At 36.7% G+C, this 6,505-nt stretch overlaps 1 non-coding gene across 1 annotated transcript; it reads right to left on the reverse strand.

The window, feature by feature from the left end:
- Nucleotides 1-490: 490 nt before the first annotated feature.
- LOC145162035 (small nucleolar RNA R71) lies at nucleotides 491-597 on the reverse strand. The gene has a single exon (XR_013738890.1). It is a non-coding gene; the product is annotated as a small nucleolar RNA R71 (small nucleolar RNA).
- Between the last annotated feature and the right edge of the window lie 5,908 nt (nucleotides 598-6,505).

Genomic DNA, 6,505 nt, shown 5'->3' on the forward strand with positions numbered 1-6,505 from the left:
AGAAAAAGAGGAAGAAAGTAGGAGAATCCAACATATTTTCAGAGGTGGACGGGGACCCGAATAAGGTCGATATTGTTTACGAATCCGAGAAAGAAAAAAACGAATCCGAAGGAGGAAGCGACATAGAAGGCGAACTAGCAAACACCATGGCGAACATCGATGAAGTTCCCATGGGTGAATGGAAGAAAAGGATGTGTGACGACACCGGCCCGGGACTCGTGCAACTCGCAATTCCCGTAACTGCCACCTTTGAACTTAAAGGCCACAAACTTGCTCAACTTAAGGAGATCCCATTCTACAGGAAAGATCACGAGGACGCATACAAGCATCTTGATGAAGTCAATGACATAGTCGACTACGTATGCTACCAGTCACATTTAAGGGAGCCACGAAAGATTGGCTCAAATCACTCCCTCCAGGATCAATTACCACATGGGCCAAAATGAAAGAAGACTTCATTGATCAATTCTGCCCTCCCTCAAAGATATCCAAACTGAAGAAATCCATAGCTAACTTTGAGCAACAAGCTGGAGAGTCACTATATGAGGCATGGGAAAGGTACAAAGGTTTACTAAGGAATTGCCCACATCACGATCTAAACAGCCAACAAGAAGTCTCCATTTTCTATGATGGAGTGAATGTGACAACTAGGCAACTCCTTGATTCGCAAGGACCACTCACAAAGAAACCACCTCCAGTAATAAAGGCTCTAATTGAAGAATTATCTAAGCACTCTAGAGAATATCACAACCCAAGAAATGATTTGACTCGAGGGGCGGTGAACTCAGTTGGTGATAACATGGAAGCAATGATGGCTAAACTAGAGGGTTTGGATCGAAGAATGAGTAAGATGGACCAATCCATCCATGCTATAAGGGTTGGTTGTGAAAATTGTAGAGGACCTCACCTAACTAAAGATTGTGATCTTGACGAGAACGGGAATCGGAAGGTACAAGTGTGCTATTCAAGTGGTGATCGGTTTGATGACAACTGGCGGAAACCTAAGAAGGATTGGCTTCCTTATGATGAGTACAAAAAGGCAAAGGAGGAGAAATTTAAGCAAAAAGAAAGGGGCTATTATCAAAAAGAGGAACCGGTGCTGGAAAAGAAGGCTGACTTGGAAGATATGTTCACAAGATTTGTAGCCGCGTCTGAGAAGAGGCATAATGATACAGATGCTGAAATGAAAGAGCAATGAAATATGCTTAGAGAACATCAAGCTATGATGAAGGATCAGCCAAATATGCTTAGGAATCAGCAAGCATCTATTCATAACATCGAAAAACAGCTAGGTCAGCTTGTACAACAAATCAACCAAAGACCACCTGGTGAACTTCCTAGCAATACCGAGCAAAATCGAAGAATGGTGCATGTGAATGCAATAACAACAGATTCTGAGCCAATTTACACTCCTCTGACCTCTATTAAGAAGAATCCCAACAAAGTGCGAACATAAGAAGGAATTAGCTGGAATTCGAGTAAACCCGACACGACTCGCCGAGTAGCCAACATGGACTCAACGAGTCGAAGACCTGATAACGAAAAATGCTATCTCCTGAAACCTTACAGGCCCTCTTTGCCATTTCCGGGCCGATCCATACCTGATGAGCAGATTCAAGAATATAGGAGGTTTATGGAGCACATAAAGGCACTCCAAGTAAATATTCCGTTTGTTCAAACGATATTACAAACACCGAAATATGGTACTTTACTTAAAAACCTCTTTACCACTAGAAGAACTATAGAAGAAGTTGCTGAAATAGTGCTGAGTGAACTGCCAGAAAAGAGGGGCGATCCGGGAAGCATTACCACACCTTGTCAATTTGGGAACATAATAACCACACGAGCATTGACGGATTCGGGTGCGAGTATTAATATTATGCCATATTCCTTCTTCCAAAAGTTAAATCTTCCAGTCCCAAGGCCTATTCAAATGAAAATACATCTAGCTGACAAAACAATAATACATCCAGTGGCTGTTTGGGAAGATCTCCTTATCAAAGTTGATAAATTAGTATTTTCGGTTGACTTCATTATTTTAGACATGAAGGAGGATCTTAAGGTACCAATCATCCTGTTGGATTAGTGTCTAAGTCCATAACTATAATTGGTATGTACTTGACCCGACTCGACATGGTCCATTTGGGTTGCATGGCATCGGAACATTTGGATAGACCGTTTATGAGGAAAAGACATTTTGTGACATATTAATATATTATAAGTTCTAATATATTAATATGAAATCATGTTATTTCATTAGTATTGATCAAGAATTAATTTGGACTTAATTTAGTGATAAAAAAGAGACTAATTAAATATATGGGGATTGATTGTGTAAATCATTCATTCTTATATATGTGGGCTTATGATCCAAGATTCCTTTATGTTGGGTTTAACCCATGTGGTGATCCATGGATACTCCATGGAGGTTAAAATCCATGGAGCATAAGGAATGGGTAAAGTCATGAGTTACATGCTGTAACCCTAATAGCCACACTATATAAGAACCCCTTTAGTTCAAGAAATTGGAACTAGTGATACATATTTTGAGGGCTAGCCGATTTGAACATGTATGTCTTCCTCTCATGGTTATTCCAAGAGTTCATGATGTTGTGTGAACCATTTGAGGTGTCACACTTGGGGCACTATGCTCTCAAGCTTCATGGAGTCAAGCAACAACAACAAGGTATGTATTCTATCTATTTTATTATCCTAGTATCAATGTTTTGGTATGCTAGTTAGGATAATACCTTGGATAATCATATTTGCATGTATAATAGAGGAAACATAGATCCAAGGTATTTAGGGCTGCATGTACACTTAGGAGTGTTAGAATGCTCAAAACCCATAAGTGGTATCAGAGCCTGGGCTTGTTTTCAATTATACTTGATGCAAATTGCTGAAAAATGCTGAAAAAGACGAATTTTAGGCATTCTGTGCACTGGACTCGCCGAGTCCACTGATGAACTCGCCGATTCCATGAAGAAAATCATCCTACTCGGCGAGTAGGTTGATACACTCGACGAGTAGGAGCCCCTGACAGCATATCTTCGAGTTTTTTGGCTAGAAATGGACTAGCAACATTACAATAAGCTATTTTTGAACCTATAATCCTGTTTTTGATGTGGTAATGTTCATACTAATCCAATTTCAAAGATAATTGTCAATAGATTCATGTTTTGTATTAGTTTAGTGATTAGGCTAATTACATGAAAAAGTTTGATTAAATTATCTTGTTCTTATGAGTTGCTTAGATTAATAGAAAAGTTAATTGATTATGTGTTTTCAATCCATTTTAATCTAAGAGTTGATTCTAAAATGTGTTTTTGTAACTTGTCCTCAAGTTATATGAAAAGTCACATTTAAGTTTCATAAAACTCATAAAAGTTGGTAATGGTTACAAAAAATGAAGAGTCTTGTCCTCAAGTTATGGAGGTTTAAGAGTCACTTCATTAAGTAATAAAATGTGTAACCTTAATTAATTCCATAAGTTACAAAATAAAGAAAAGTTACATTCTTTTATTAGTTTAAAGTCTTCCATAACTTGTCCTCAAGTTATGGAACTTGAAGAGTTTTTTAATTAAAACTAATTTAAACACATAAGTTATGGAATTAATTAGTTTTCAATAGTTTCTCTTATGAATACTTTAATTCCAAGTTAGCCCTTAGAATTTTAAAAGTTAAAATTCATACCCTTATACTATTATTATAATTTTAATTATATAGATATATATAAGATAAAGTCAATCTTACCGTTAGTAGGCATCATTCACGAAGCCGGTCTATAAGGGGGGTATAAGGTTACTGCCTATAAAATGGCAGTTTAATGGGTGTACACTCTCACCCACCGCTTCATTGACTGGTGGAGGGTCGTTAGCCGAACGGGTAGGAAAGGACTATAATTCTCCCTTCATTAAAAGTATTAATGATAAATACTAAGTAACTAAACACTTGTACATTCCCAATCTTAGTTACTTAGGAAAATGTGAAAAGGTGCTAACCCATGAAATTACACTTTGTACCTTACCAAGTCATTAGTGGAGCATGTGTGGTTAACCGGCACACTAATAAGGACTAGTAAGAGTGGCAAAGGGTAACTTGACTCTATTATAGATCGGTGGAGCGTGTGTGGTTAACCGACACATCGATTAGGTGATAAAGTTAAGCGTACCAAGTCAATTTGCATGGTTATTCACACCTTGTTTGTGATCCTCGGCATCCCAGTCACAAACTTGAGAGGGCACAATCGAGATTCAAACATGCCATTGAAAGTTCAATGTATCTCAAAAGATCTAGGAGTTTCAAATCCAATTAAAACTTAATTATATTTCGTTTTTCATGGTGGAAATTGGTAAATCGTCATTTACCTACCTTCAACTATTTTATAACTTGGATTACGGCATCCCTCTTCCAGTTATAAATAGGTTGTTGGGTCCTAGCCTTAATATTTCATCTTGGGTGTTATATTAAGGACTTTAAATCAACTCTCTTGAATATCTCCCAAAAGATGATCTTCCCAAATCTCTTGAAACAAGCTTTCCTAAATGAAGATGATGTCCCATGGAAATCATACTTCTTTCACCTCCTCCAATTATTCTCCCTAACCCACAAGTTCCTGAAAAGTTTAAGGTCACTCAAGCCCTATTGGCAAGCAAAGGTCTATATGTGATCACATCTTGGAGATGTAGTCACATATTGACAAGCCGGGAGAGTTGGGTGTCAAAGTCTTGAGAAAGTTGGTGACTCAACTATTTTCTAAGTCACATAGTGAGTTCCTTTGGGACTCCTATGAAACAGGCTATGACAAGACCCTTAATAATCTTATCTATTTGCTAAGAACTTTCAAGCATTGGAAAAATTAAGACTAAGTACTTGTTCACATGGATGTGTGAGTCAAGTAAAGGATCGAATGCACATTCTTGTGCACTAATCAAGCCCACCACAAATAATCGTTAAGACTATTCGTCATTATTTACTAAAATTCAGTAAATATGGTTATACTTACAAGCTTAAGTGTAATTCTGAGACATTGGAAAAGGTTTCAATGTATGGCAGAGCGAATAAGAAGAATCAACTTAGGCAGAAAGATAAAAGTTTCTCAAATCTGAAAAGATGGGAGAGTACTTTAGAATCATGTTATATAATCATCTTAATGATTAAGAGACCTTATCACAATTCATCCTCTAAGTGCATTCTGGTAGCTAAGAAGAGGAGCTATGAATTGTTGAAGTGGTTAAATCAAGAAGATGATTTATACTTCGTTCCAAAAACAATTCTTAGAGTTATACTCTAAGATTGTAACTTGAGTGACATGTCTTAAAGAAGGTTTAAAACGCTTGTCAAATGTAAGAGTAAAAGTTTTCTACTCTTGTACATTTGAAATTGGTAAGTTGTGATGTTTTGGATAAAACAAAGACCAACTAAGGCCAATTCTGTGAAGTATTTGTCTGGATTAGAATCCACACTATCTCTTGAATATCTGACAAGAAAGTCTTATATGTCAAGAGGACAGTGGGAGTCTTAAAGGTCTTGAAAGTCTCAAGAACTAATCAAGAATAAAACCTGAAGTTCTTCACTAGCACACAATTTGAGGTTTATAACCTATCGTGTCGACATGTCTGTGCCTATTCAAGTTGACTTTGCATAGCAGTTCTGAGAGTTCTCAATTGCTTGCACAGCTACTTGGAAGCAATGGCAGGCCCTTGAGCTGCCAAATGGCAAGAATTTAAGATTGCACAAGTTTAATCCATATAAGTGTGGATTTGTCAGTAACCTTGTCTTGTGATTATGGTTTTGACAAAATTCATATGGATAGGAACTCATACACCATAAAATCTAAGTGTCATAAGGTTTCTCTCTGATTCATGAAAATGATGGTGAGGAAACACTTTCACTAAGTAGATTTTAGCTAGATAGCAATTGTGATATTTGCATTCTCAAAGTCGTTAGTGGAGCGTGTGTGGTTAACCAGCACACTAACATGGACTTGTGAGAAGTGGTAAAGGTCTAAACAATCGAGACTATGATTACGGCATCCCTTTTCATAGTTCTTAAAATTGTTTAGACACACCTGTGAGCTATCTAAGATAAGGTGTATGATATTGATAAAGTTTTATCAAAGCAATCTAGTATCAGAAATCTGAACTTTGGTAAGAAAGTCAATAAAGTATTGATTTCTAGAAGTCAAGCTGATTTCTGATTACATGTCAAAGCTAGTGGGAGCATAAGTGTTATGCTAATAATCATCATGTTAGTGGGAGCATGATAATTATGATAAAGGTTGCAAGTTAGCAATGTTAATTATAGAAAACAAAAGTTTCAATTCGTGAGGCTGCAGGGATTGAAAAAGTTGTTTTGCTATAATTAAGGGAGAGAAAATTATACTTCATTTCAATTCTAAAAGCTTAGATTGAGATTTTAATCGTATTTAGTCAAGGATATATATATATGAATTTCATGTTGGAATGGCTCAACATAAAGAAATTCTATATATGGGTCCATTATT

This window comes from Lactuca virosa, chromosome 2, assembly GCF_052849685.1.
Source record: "Lactuca virosa cultivar CGN04683 chromosome 2, Lactuca_virosa_CGN04683_v6, whole genome shotgun sequence".
In the NCBI taxonomy this organism is placed as follows: Eukaryota; Viridiplantae; Streptophyta; class Magnoliopsida; order Asterales; family Asteraceae; genus Lactuca; species Lactuca virosa.